Source organism: Thalassophryne amazonica, chromosome 2 (genome assembly GCF_902500255.1).
Source record: "Thalassophryne amazonica chromosome 2, fThaAma1.1, whole genome shotgun sequence".
NCBI classification, from domain to species: Eukaryota; Metazoa; Chordata; class Actinopteri; order Batrachoidiformes; family Batrachoididae; genus Thalassophryne; species Thalassophryne amazonica.
This window is the reverse complement of record NC_047104.1, coordinates 46,933,805-46,948,492: the sequence shown is the minus strand read 5'-3', so window position 1 is coordinate 46,948,492 and position 14,688 is coordinate 46,933,805. Positions and strand designations below refer to the sequence as shown.

Here is a 14,688-nt window from a genome sequence, read left to right as displayed (position 1 = left end):
AACGTAACTCCGGTGATAAACAAGGGACTACTGTATTGGGATTGGTGCATCCCTACAAAATACATAAATATACTAAATGGCAAATGTCAGCTCTCCCCAGTTTGTCGTTATCGAACTTATATGCATGCATGCACAGTAGGGTGTCCCAAAAAATGCCAACTTTAAAAAATTTCGAGTCTCACCCACCAAAACGTTTCCTTTTGGTGAGTCATTCTCACATGTAAAATTGTTTGCCAATCAGAAATTATTTAGATGTGGCTCAAGGTCACCAAGCATTGAAAATCTAACCGCGACAATCGACATCGGTGCAATAATTGGAATGTCATATCTTTGCCACTTTTAGAACTATTAGATCACTACTTTTCAGATGTGTACAGTTTATTTTGGTAATTTAGAAATTATAGCAGCAGACTGGGTGCTAGATGTTTACTGCAGTGACTATTCAGGTCCAAACTTGGCTCCAAACCCAATTTGGGCAGAAGCTGGGCTTCATGATATTGGTCAGTTAGACAATTTATTTACATGTTATATTTACAATACTGTGTTTACTTACTTCTTATTTTGCCTTTATGGCTTTGTGTAATATTTTTTTGGTACTTTGTTGATAACTGTCTGCATTCTGCAAGAGCTTACAGATTAATCATAAATGTTGAAAAAAAAAAAACACTGTTAGAGCCGTTTTTATCATTTCTGTATAATTAGTGCAATGAAAATACTTATATGAATACTGAAAATCAGCTGCTGGTTAAAGGTATGTAATATGTTACTGTGATGCTTTCATATGGAATATATCAATGTTTCTAGTGTTTAGAGAGACCAAAACTGGTGAGTGTCCATACAGTGCTATAGTTTTCTTTCACTTCCCAGTCTTCCAGGTTTCAGATCTGCAAAAAACTGGCAAACCAGGTTTTACCATTTCTTTGCTATTTTTGTAGGAGAATGGCACGACCCATCAATTTCTAAATTACCAAAGAAAATTGTACACAAATGAAAAGTAGTGATCTAATAGTTCTAACAGTGGCAGAGATATGACATTCCAGGGGGAATATATATATATATATATATATATATATATATATATATATATATACACACACACACACACGAGGTCTGTTAGTAAAGTATCATACCTTTTTATTTTTTTCAAAAACCATATGGATTTGAATCACGTGTGATTGCATCAGCCAAGCTTGAACCTTCGTGCGCATGCGTGAGTTTTTTCACGCCTGTCGGTTGCATCATTCGCATGTGAGCAGGTTTTGTGTGAGCAGTGGTCCACCCCTCGTCAGATTTTTATTGTGAATAAACGTCTGAACGATTTGGAGCTTTGCTGCATCAAATTTTTCCAGAAACTGTGAGAGACCTCCAGGTGGACACCATTCGGAAAATTCGGATGGCTTTCAGGGACGATTTTATGGGGATTACACAGATTAACGAGTGCTCCAGCCGGTTTAAAGACCGCCCACAGCTGCTGAGAGTGCGCAGCGCTCCAAGCGCCGATCAACAGGCTGAAACAACCAGATCATTTCCAACGTGAAGGCTTTGTTGATCCGGGAGATCGTCTGACTTACACAAAAATGGCAGGAGATGTGGACATCAGTACTTTTTCGGCACATTCCACTGTTACAGTTTTTTTCATGGAAAGAAGAGGAGGGATGCGCCACGGAACCGTTCATGGCGTGGCACAAAACCACCTCCGTGTTGGTCTCACAGGACGGCTTTGAGATGGCTTTCAGACGGCTTTCGGGGGTTTTTCAGGCGTGTGACTATCCGAGAAATTGTGGATGAGCCTGGACATGCCAGAACATGTCCTGTGAGGCTTCATCAAGGCGTTGCTTTGCGCCATGCAGCACCGCCGCGACGCGCGGAATTCCTCTCCACGTCTGTCTCAATGTGCCGAAAAAGTGCTGATGTCCACGTCTTCCACAATTCCTGTGCTAGTCAGACGACGTCCCGGATAAAACACAGCGTCCAGTTTGGAAATGAACGGCACATTCCACTGTTACAGGAGTTTTTGTCATGTAAAGAGGAGCGGAGGAATTCCGCGCGTTGCGGCGGTGCCGCATGGCACAAAGCAACGCCGTGATGAAGCCTATATACACACACACATTATATATATATATATATATATATATATATATATATATATATATATATATATATATATATATATATATATATATATATATATATATATATATATATATATATATATATATATATATATATATATATATATATATATATATATATATATATATATAAAACACTGCTTCACTTTAAATGCATAATAAGTCCGTTTCAGACGAACAGCACAGACTCTCTCTCTTAAGAGGCTTTATTTTACTCAGCATGTGGCTTTGTAAACTTGTAGCATCGCCTGCTACATTGATTAGTGCTTACATTAGTTCTGGGCATGCGCTACGGTCTTCTTGTTTTTTTGTGGGAGCATTACAGTGCCACCTACAGGGAGAATCCACTTTTCGAATAAATTGCTCAATAAAATTATCTGATTTATCAGATACTCCTTTGCCAAAGTCTAAGGAAATTACACAAAACACCATCATGATCAGGCTAAAATTCACTGAAGAAATAACCTGAATAGACAACGTGTAGCAGGATTACATGTAAGCCTTTCAGCAAGTACAGCACACCAAGAAGTCCCAGAAAACTGGGATTCAAATCTTGAGAATTCCATGGCAATAATCAAGGAATATAACTAAGTGCAAGTTTTTAGCTGTGCATTTCAAAACAAAATCACAAGGGAATATTCCTTTACATGAGAACACTATGCAGAGTGCACCAAAGAAACTACATATTTTTGATGGTCATGCCACAGCATGCAAAGGTATGTTCATTTTAGGTACCTAGAGGTACAGACGATGAAGCTAACAGCATGCTTCAGTTTGCTGTGAGTCATGAAACAATGGGAACAATTAAGAATATCTCAACTTTTACTGGTGGACTTCAAGCCCACACAGTCAGGTCCATAAGTCACAAGTGAACAGTCACAATCCATCCACCGTCTATACCTGCTTATTCCAATTAAGGGTTGTGGGGGGAGCCTATCCTAGCAGCCATAGGGTGTGAGGCGGGGTACACACTGGACAGGTCACCAGTCTATCGCAGAGCACAGTCAATCACTTTTTGTAATTCTGCTCTGTACACCAACACAATGGAGATGAAATGAAACAAAAAGATATAGGCTGCTTGTACTAGTGTATCAGAGGACTTTAATTCAAGAAAGTAGATCAAATCTAGGCTCAAGTCTCGTAGGTGAGTTTTTGTGCTCTTTGAAAGAAAATTCTTCTATGTGCCACTCCATCATGAAGCTATACAACTGGTGATGCAACAGACAAAAAACACACACTATCCCCAGTTTCTTCAATCACAGCCACAGAAGCCTACATAAAGATGTCATGGAGGTTTTGGTGGTTTCCCTCACTCATTGCCTTCTTACTTGGTCACTCCAGAACTAATCGCACTACTCCAGAAAGATGCACCAATATATAGTGTTCGTATTGCTTCAAATTTCAAATTTATTAATTTATAGAGTGCCAATTCACAATAAAATCGCCTCAAGGCTCTTCACACAACACAACATGGAAAAACAACAAAAAATTAAAAGATGAAAACATGATAAAAAAGCAACCCATAAAAAGTACAAATAATAAAAATATAATATACATAATAACATACATAAAATACTATTGATAAAACTGGGAAAACACGTGGGTCTTAAGTCTTGATTTAAAAGTCTCCACAGCGTCCATTGCTTCTTGTGCTACTAGATGCCACGCTATCTCTATTTTCAGAATGAAAACAAAGCTTCCCTTTTCAGCCACTCCTCTTCAACCCTTCATCCTCTCAGTCAACCATAAATAACTGTTTTGGTACCTGAATGAATTTGGAGCCTTTGAATACCTCGGACAGCTCTGAAAGTGAGAACAACTATATTTATGTGCATTCTAGTCCAATGATGTTCTTGGTCGGAGGCATTTTTAGCCTCAAAACATGATTTTTTGATGCATTTCTTAAGAACAGTTGCTGTCTGCAATCTTGGGAGAAAAATTCAACAGCTATGCAGTGAGTAGCAAGTACTGCTGTCCCATTACAAACAGGGAAGGGTGCAATGGTTTCACTGGGCAGGACTCGTATGCATTCAACCCAGACACGAGGAAACGCCAGGCACGAAATGCGCACACACAGGTAGGATGAGGGTATAAATAGGGGACATCAAAGTTCCGGGCACAGACGGAGTGTTGCTTTATTCTCTACAGAGTTCAAGTTAAAAAACAAACAAACCAGAAAGTACCTGTGAGCTGCTACATTAATGTGTAAAGGCCACCTTTTATGATCACTATAAATTAAGTCCAAGCCATACTCAGTCATACTCAGTGACTTGGAGAAAAAAAAAAAACAACTGTAAAAGTGATCCTTATTGTTTGTCCAATGAATTATCACCCCTGAAAATGAAGGGGCTGGATATAAGAATAACTGTAATTCTTAAACGGTTAACGTGACATTTTTGTTAAACAAGTCAAGTCTGGAAGCATGTGCGGCATCTCACTGACAACACTATGGAACAACCTTGGGTTCTGGATGGCAACCACTCAAGCAGACAAGTGGTCCATCCCCACACCTCTCAAGTAACCATCCATCTGCTGCAGCAAGGTGAAGAGTGGGAATCCACTCAGGCTTCTCCAAAAGGACACCAAAAGTGTTAAACCTAATGAATTAAATGTTAAAGTCTCTATTATCAGCACATCTTGACAGCTTTGTTTCAACTCTGTTGTGGATCTGGACAGAGGCAACATTTTACACAAACACAATTTGCACCACAGTCCAAATACTTATAGACCTGACTGTAAATGAAAAATGGTTATGCCATAAAATTACTACGCCATAAAAATGTGTTAGATCACAGTATAGGCACGCGCGTATGACCTAAATCTGGTGTCCGCTGTTTTGGACGTATCATCTGCTTCTGGCTTGCGAGACTTTCCAGGCAGTAGTGCTGAGTTCACGCTTCGAGGAATGCATTTATTTTTTGACAATCGGGAATCTCCCTATTTGATGACGTAGATGAAATTTCTCCCTGCAACCTTGTTTTCAAACGGTACTCCTGTGACAAATACAAGTTAGGAAATTCTGTGAAAAATGGAACTGGAAAATTGCGTCGATAACATTAGCTTGTAAAGGTGAGGAAGATCGGTTTTCAAATAACATAGAACATTTAATTTACGTGATTATGTACTTTGCTGTGACGTTTGCATGCATATTTTTATGATCCGCAACACCGATGTCAAGCCAGCAAACAGCGGACATGGTGAAATAAATGTTTTTTTTTAGCTTGACAAATGTGGTCAGAAACAGTGTTTATATGGGAGATCGTTGCAAATCACACATTTAAATGAGATAATAATTAGGTCTGACAGAGTACCGTCAGTTTGAAATGTAAACAGTGAGACACCAATCACAGCTTCTCCCTTAAGCACACAGACAAAATTACCAAGGTCTTCCAACCTGGTCATACCTTTCTTCATATGTGACATAATAGAACAAACATTTTATATACACATATATATATATATATATATATATATAATAAAATTATATAACAATACATAAAAATACTGCAGAGGATAACACAAGAACGCTTCCAATATGGATGCTTATTTACATTGTGGTCCTCGAGCACTGAGCTGCTGATCCGCAAGCTGCCCTTCCAGCGCCTGGTGAGAGAAATCACTCAGGACTTCAAGATGACCTCCGCTTTCAGAGCTCCGCTGTGATGCTCTGCAGGAGGCCGGCGAGGCTGACCTGGTCGGCAGCTTCCTAGTTCACAATATCGCAGTGTGACACGGTCGGCCAGTTCGTTACATTAACACTAAACTCACTATCTGGTATAAGATACGGATCCACTGAACCAACTGCTACACATCTATCACGATAAATAGCTTTATCTCGAGGATTTAAAGCCTTGTAATAACCGGACATTCTCTTCATTCTTCTATCATGCTTCAGCCTCCTTGTAATCCAGAATGGCGACGGCACCTATCCTGCAGCAAATCGGTCACGTGATTGAAAACCCTCATATATATATATATATATATATATATATATATATATATATATATATATATATATATATATATATATATATATATAAAATTGTTGACATGACTGAGTTTATCAATATTATAAAAAACAGAAATATCATTTGAGTCATTCAGTGGGATGTCAATACATCTTTTTGAATACAGGTAAAATGTGATTTTAAGAAAAGTGGCCCAACACCAAAGTATGTTTTAAATACTTGTAAATATACGACACTACGTACCCTTTTCTGTCTGTCTGACTGACTGTCTAGCAGCGCTGTGAAAGTAGGAAATTCCGTATTGGGATACGTCTGTCCGATAATGGACGCATGACGTTTAGCCACCTCCGCTTTGCACTGGTATGCAGAGCTGGAGCAGAGGCACAGCTACTTATCTTCAGGAAACATTGATCCACAGACAGCCGCTGATGTAGTGCGTTTTATTTTAATATAACGTGTATCCCTTAATTGCATGTAATTCAGCAGATGGATGCATGCAGCATTGTGCAGCATGATGACAGCAGGGTACTATATATATATATATATATATACATACACATACACACACACACACACACACACATTACCACTATGCTAAAATTTTAATCCTAGCGCTAACCATATATATATATATATATACACGGTTAGAGCTAAGATAAAATTTTAGTGTAGTGGTAATGTGTGTAATATATATATATATATATATATATATATATATACGAGGTCTCTTAGATAATAAACCGACCCTTTTATTTATTTTTTTTTAACTATATGGATTTGAATGACATGCGATTACACCAATCATGCTTGAACCCTCGTGCGCATGCGTGAGTTTTTTCACGCGTGTCGGTGACGTCATTTCCCTGTGGGCAGGCCTTGAGTGAGATGTGGTCCCGCCCTCTCGGCTGAATTCCTTTGTTTCACACGCTGCTCGAGACGGCGCGCGTTGCTTTATCAAAATTTTTCTGGACCTGTGAGGAATATCCGAGTGGACACTATTCGAGAAATTAAGATGGTTTTCTGTGAAAAGTTTAACGGCTGATGAGAGATTATGGGGTGTTTCTGTCGGTGTAAGGACTTCCCACGGAGCGGGACGTCCTGCAGCGCTTCCAGGCGCTGTCGTCGGCCTGTTTCGAGCTTAAAAACATCCTAATTAAGTCTTAATTCACCCAGGACATCGTGAGAGAACAGAGAAGATTCAGAAGAGGCCGGCATGAGGAATTTATGCGGACATTCCACTGTTTAAGGACATTTTTTTAATGAAAGACGTACGCGCAAATTCGCCGAGTCGTTTCCGTGACGACTCGGCAAATCTGTGTGCGCCGCGACAGGAAAAACACCTCCGTGTTGAAAACCATTTGTAGAATTCAGGCGGCTTTTAATGGCTTTCAACAAGTGAGTAACTGAGAAATTGTTTAACAGCTTGGGCATGTTCCAACTTGCCCGTTAAGATTTCCAACGGAGGTGTTTTTCCTGCCGCGACCCCCCGCGGTCGGGTCCAGCCCGACATGTGACTCTGCCCGCACGTTCTTTCATTACAAAATGACCGTTAACAATGGAATGTCCGAATAAACTCCTCATGCCGACTTCTTCTGAAAGTTCTCTGTTCTCTGACGACTTACTGCGTCAACAGAGCCTGAAATGTGGAAGTTTTCAACTTGAAACGGCGAGACGCTGCCGCCTCGAAGCGCAGATCGCCGTCAGGCGCTGTGGACCGTCCTTAAAGCGACACTACCAGACCAAAATCTCTCATCAGCCGTTAAAATTTTTACCGAAAACCAGCTGAATTTATTGAATGGTGTCCACTCAGTTGTGCCTTACAGTTTTGAAAAAAATTTTATCAAACAAAGCAACAGTCTCTGAGCCATTCCTAAACAATGAAAAAAATCGACGAGCGGGTGGACGACTCCTCACTCAAAGACTGCCCACAGGCGAATGAGGTAACCGACAGGCGTGAAAAAACTGTCGCATGCCCACGAGGGTTCAAGCATGTCTGATGTAATCACACGTGATTCAAATCCATATGGTTTTTGAAAAAATAATAAGGTCGGATACTTTTCTAATAGACCTCGTATATATATATATATATATATATATATATATATATATATATATATATATATATATAGTACCCTGCTGTCATCATGCTGCACAATGCTGCATGCATCCATCTGCTGAATTACATGCAATTAAGGGATACACGTTATATTAAAATAAAACGCACTACATCAGCGGCTGTCTGTGGATCAATGTTTCCTGAAGGAGGTGGCTAAACGTCATGCGTCCATTATCGGACAGACGTATCCCAATACGGAATTTCCTACTTTCACGGCGCTGCTAGACAGTCAGTCAGATAGACAGAAAAGGGTACGTAGTGTCGTATATTTACAAGTATTTAAAACATACTTTGGTGTTGGGCCACTTTTCTTAAAATCACATTTTACCTGTATTCAAAAAGATGCATCGACATCCCACTGAATGACTCACATGATATTTCTGTTTTTTATAATATTGATAAACTCAGTCATGTCAACAATTATCCACCTGTGGAAGTCAAAAGGACAGGGTTTAAAACCACACGATGTGACACGTCCGATTATGGAAACAGAAGCTGTGCAACTCAAAGCTTTTGTGGAGCAGCAATAAAGTAACCGAAATAAAAAAATGACACACAGATCAAAAGTTGCTCTGTCTCCATTGATGTGCTGCATGTGTACCCATGTCTATGTGTGTACCTACCTTCCTGCTATGAAAACGATCTTTAGAGGATGTAGGTGCGTTTAAGCACCAGCGTCAATTCATGTCCGATAATGGATCTCGTGAGGTTAAAATCAGTGTTGGCTAGCCGCTAACGCTAACAGGTTTTAGCTCTGCGGGGCGAAACCGCGGGCGGGCGGCGATAACCTAACGGGGTTGGAGCAAACAGAGTAAAACGGAAACACCAAAATAGATTGTACGGTTAGACAATGACAAAGCAGTAAGAACTGTGCTGAGGCTTTCCGCCTAGTAGTAACACAACGCGACAAAAACGAGCAACTCACCTGAAAGACACCAACTCAGCGATGAAGGCCCATTCGGAGCTCTCCTGTGGACGAGGGGCATCCGGGGTTCGAAAGCGAAACAAGTCCAAACGCGGCTATGCTCGGTCGACATATGTGTGTGTACGTTTGCGTGTGCTGAAGCTCTCGGAGGCCTGAAGCTGGAGGAAATGGTCTCCGCTTCGACAACGCAGTGCGCATGCGCAAAGCGACAGAGACGACAAACAGTGGACAGAACGCGAGCACACCCGCGTGGCCCATCGGTGGCACTGCAAGACTAACTGCGCGGTTGATAATGATATAAATTAATAATATAATATAGGTCACCAGGTGCCCTAAAAGTTTGTTCTGCCTTCGATTATTTTTAGTTGGACAAAATTTAAAATAGAAGCAATCCGCATTTTATGTAACATCTTGTTACAGCTCGAAACGATCTCTGGCTGTTGTATGTATATGTTAGGTGCATGCCATGGAACATCTCACCCCTTTCCAACCTTTCACAAAAGAGAACAGCTCAGATTGAAGCTTGAGTCTCCCCATGTGCCTCCAAGCAAACTGAAGCTGAACTTTCAAGTCTGCTTTTTTCAGAAAATCCTTCTCTGCTACACTCCACCATGAACCAGTGAGGGGTAATACAACAGGCCAAATTTGTCCTATACTGTCTCTCCAATCACACCCCTGTAATTCCTTCAGTGTTGCCATGTGTGTCTTGGTGGCTCCCCTCACTTGTCTCCTCCTTGCAGTCACTCAGTTTTTGAGAACCTTCTACTCTACACAAATTTACCACAGAGTACCACACTGTTAGTTTTTTTTTAATGATTGATGTAAATAAAGTCCAAGACATATTCAGTGACTTGGAAATGTTCATGTATCCATCCCTGACTTGAAGAAAAACTGGCGATAAAACTGATGATTTTCAACCCCAATTTCAATAAAGTGGGACGTTGTGTGAAAGTAAATAAAAACAACCTATATTCAACTGAATACACCACAAAGACAAGATATTTAATGTTCAAACTAATAAACTTTATTGTTTTTGTGCAAATATTTGCTCATTTTGAAATAGATACCTGCATCACATTTCAAAAAAGCTGGGACAGTGATATGTTTACCACTGTGTTACATCACCTTTCCTTCTAACAACACTCAATAAGTGTTTGGGAACTGAGGACACTAATGACTGGGTATAAAAGGAGCATCCCCAAAAGTCTCAGCCCTTCACAAGCAAAGATGGGGCGAGGATCACCACTTTGTGAACTGCGTGAAAAAATAGTTCAACAGTTTAAGAACAATGTTTGTCAACGTTCAGTTGCAAGGAATTTAGGGATTCCATCATCTACAGACCATAATATAATCAGAAGATTCAGAGAATCTGGAGAACTTTCTACACGTAAGCGGCAAGACCAAAAACCAACATTGAATGCCTGTGACCTTTGATCCCTCAGGTGGCACTGCATTAAAAACCAACATCATTGTGTAAAGGATCTTACCACATGGGCTCAGGAACACTTCAGAAAACCGTTGTCAGCTAACACAGTTCGTCGCTACATCTACAAGTGTAAGTTAAAACTACCATGCAAAGTGAAAGCCATACATCAACAACGTCCAGAAACGCTGCCACCTTCTCTGGGCCCAAGCTCATTTGAAATGGACAGACACAAAGTGGAAAAGTGTGCTATAGTCTGATGAGTCCACATTTCAAATTGTTTTTGGAAATCATGGACGTCGTGTCCTCCGGACAAAAGTGGACAAATACCATCCAGATTGTTACCAGCGCAAAGTTCAAAACCCAGCTTGTGTGATGGTATGGGGGTGTGTTAATACCCATGGCATGGGCAACTTACACATCTGTGATGGCACCATCAATGCTGAAAGGTACATCCAGGTTTTGGAGCAACACATGCTGTCATCCAATCAACGTCTTTTTCAGGGACGTCCCTGCTTATTTCAGCAAGACAATGCCAAGCCACATTCTGCACGTGTTACAACAGTGTGGCTTTGTAGTAAAAGAGTGTGGGTACTAGACTGGTCTGCCTGCAGTACAGACTTGTCACTCACTCACTCACTCATCACTCATCTTCAACCGCTTTTCCAGGATCGGGTCGCGGGGGCAACAGCTACAGCAGGGGACCCCAGACTTCCCTTTCCTGTGCTACATTAACCACCTCTGACTGGGGGATCCCGAGGCATTCCCAGCCTAGTGTGGAGATATAATCTCTCCATCGACTCCTGGGTCTTCCCTGGGGTCTCCTCCCAGATGTACGTGCCTGGAACACCTCCCTTGGGAGGCGCCCAGGAGGCATCCTTACCAGATGCCCGAACCACTTCAGCTGGCTCCTTTCAACGTGAAGGAGCAGCGGCTCTACTCCGAGCTCCCCACGGATGACCGAACTTCTCACCCTATCTCTAAGGGAGACATCAGCCACCCTCCTGAGGAAGCCCATTTCAGCCGCTTGTACCCGCGATTTAGTTCTTTCGGTCATGACCCAACAATCATGACCATAGGTGATAGTAGGAATGAAGATTGACCAGTAGATTGAGAGCTTCGCCTTTTGGGTCAGCTCCCTTTTTGTCACAACAATACGGTAGAGCGAATGCAATGCCGCCCCTGCTGCACCGATTCTCCGGCCAATCTCACACTCCATCATCCCCTCACTCGTGAACAAGACCCCGAGGTACTTGAACTCCTTCACTTGGGACAAGGCCTTCAAGTGAAGGAGTACAGACTTGTCGCCCATTGTAAATTTGTGGGGCATTATGAAGCAAAAAATATGACAACGGAGACCCCAGACTGTTGAAAAACTGAAGTCGTACATCAAGCAAGAAAGGGAAAGAATTCCACCTACAAAGCTTCAACAATTAGTGTCCTCAGTTCCCAAATGCTCATTGAGTGTTGTTAGAAGGAAAGGTGATATAACACAGTGATAAACATACCACTGTCCCAGCTTTTTTGAAACATGTTGCAGGCATCCATTTCAAAATAAGCAAATATTTGCACATAAACAATAAAGTTTATCAGTTTGAACATTAAATATCTTGTCTTTGTGGTGTATTCAATTGAATATAGGTTGAAGAGGATGTGCAAATCATTGTATTCTGTTTTTATTCACATTTCACACAATGTCCCAACTTCATTAGAATTGGGGTTGTACATGTGTTACACCAAAGGGTGCCATTACTTTATGCAACCCATCATCTTGGCTTTGATATTTTTATTTGCTTTCAGTATGAATTTTTATTGCATGTAAGGCTGCTTACAATCAGCATTACATCAGTGTAAGGCTGCTACCTCAGGCTGCTACATCCTGGATCACTGATGCATCACTGATGTTGATGCAGAAGGCTTTTGCAAAATACAGTTCAGTGATTTTGAACTTAAAATCAATAGGCTTCTTGTGGTCACCTTGCTGAACAGTTCAATTCAGTTTATTTATATAGCATCAAATTGCTTCACAAGGATGAGGTGTAACCTTACCAACCCCTCTAAGCAAGGACAGGCAATAGACACAGGCAACACTGATAAGGAAAAACTCCTTCTGGTGTTTTTGAGGAAAAAACCTCAAGCAGACCAGAGTCAGGGGGGTGATCCACTGCTTAGGCCATTCTAAAGGAGCTTTCACACCGGTAGTGTCAGCCGTGGCAGAAGCATTGTGAATCGTCTAAAAAGCATTATTTTCAATGAGACACATTGTGTCAAAAATTGAGTTAAAAGCGACACTTTGCCGGGAGCGCACATTGCTGCTTGTTGGCAAGCTGCTGCAATCAAAGTTCAACCCATTCCAACATTTGCTGCTGTGCGCTGTGACGTAACTTCATGTTGTCCAGTAGAAACAAGGCATCAGGCCAAAACATGGAAGACTGCAGTGCAGAAACCACTGATCTGTATAAAACAGTGTTATATACAGATCAGTGGCAGAAACATGTCACAAAACTACTCATTTATACACAGCAGTTTTCTGAAGAAAATCCTTGCAAATGTTTTTTTTATTTTTTACCTCAAAATTAATTTCTGATTACTGTAAAAAATGTTTCTTACATTATAACACTTGTAATTAAAATAGTAAAAAATAAAAGATTCTATAGAAACCTTTATTTATCTGTAAATTAAAACCATAACTTACCTGTTGTTTCAGATGATGATTTCTTGTTTAACATAAGGAACTTTGAACATTTATTTTTAGACAAATAAAATAGCATGGAAATGTATACATTTTTAAGTCTGTTAGATTATTCATATCTCATTTCAACCAGAACATCAGACACTAAAAAAAAAATAAAAATAAAATAAAATACAAATTTTATTGTAAATGCAACAGATGATTTAACAATGACTGCAGTGTGATTGTAAATTATGTGACATAAACCTCATGATGAAATAATTTTTTAATTGAGTCATTTCAACTTGTAATTACATCAGAATATGACTGCCTTTAATGTTGTGATCAGTGCAGAGTAATTTCTAAAATATGAATTTGACTAGTGATTGAGAATGTTTTAAAATTGTGCACAATAGGGACAGGGCTTCTACCTGTGCAAATGTCTTTTGACAGAACTTTGACTTCATGGACATTTTAATCATCCATTCATTTAATGTTAAAATATAAAATGAAACAGCTTTTTAAAAAATAATAAAATAGTTCCTGTTTAAACAGCCTTTGTTTTATTTAGAAGTGTAGAAGCAGGTGTTGGTTTACTGGATTCTCAGGACATTTAACCAGATGGTCTCTTCTGCAGCTTTGACCTCTGGTGGACTTTTTGAAGTCACCTTTTGCACATTTTGAAGAGCAGAGATGTTTTCTTCAGACTGGACTTAGTGGGGGCAGCACAGTGGCTTAGTGGTTAGCACTGTTGCCTCACAGAGAGAAGGTCATGGGTTTAATTCCCACCTGTGGCCTTTCTGTGTGGAGTTTGCATGTTCTCTCTGTGTTTGTGTGGGTTTCCTCTGGGTGCTCCGGTTTCCTTCCACGATCCAAAGACATGCAGGTTAGGTGGATTGGAATCTTTAAATTGTCCGTAGGTGTGCGTGTGGGTTGAATGTTTGTTTGTCTATACAGTAGTGTTCAGAATAATAGTAGTGCTATGTGACTAAAAAGATTAATCCAGGTTTTGAGTATATTTCTTATTGTTACATGGGAAACAAGGTACCAGTAGATTCAGTAGATTCTCACAAATCCAACAAGACCAAGCATTCATGATATGCACACTCTTAAGGCTATGAAATTGGGCTATTAGTAAAAAAAAAAAAGTAGAAAAGGGGGTGTTCACAATAATAGTAGCATCTGCTGTTGACACTACAAACTCAAAACTATTATGTTCAAACTGCTTTTTAGCAATCCTGTGAATCACTAAACTAGTATTTAGTTGTATAACCACAGTTTTTCATGATTTCTTCACATCTGTGAGGCATTAATTTTGTTGGTTTGGAACCAAGATTTTGCTCATTTACTAGTGTGCTTGGGGTCATTGTCTTGTTGAAACACCCATTTCAAGGGCATGTCCTCTTCAGCATGAGGCAACATGACCTCTTCAAGTATTCAGACATATCCAAAC

At 40.3% G+C, this 14,688-nt stretch overlaps 1 protein-coding gene across 3 annotated transcripts in view; it reads right to left on the bottom strand.

Annotated features, from left to right (window-relative positions):
* LOC117523955 (tyrosine-protein kinase CSK) overlaps positions 1 to 12,443 on the bottom strand; it is a 163,365-nt gene extending 150,922 nt beyond the window's left edge. For 2 of the 3 annotated variants that reach the window (XM_034185624.1, XM_034185642.1), the window contains exon 1: positions 9,142 to 9,284. The gene's annotated coding sequence lies outside the window, so the exon portion shown is untranslated. Of the gene's footprint in view, positions 1 to 9,141; positions 9,285 to 12,427 lie in introns of those variants that run through there. The other variant, XM_034185635.1, reaches the window with a different exon arrangement.
* Positions 12,444 to 14,688: the final 2,245 nt, after the last annotated feature.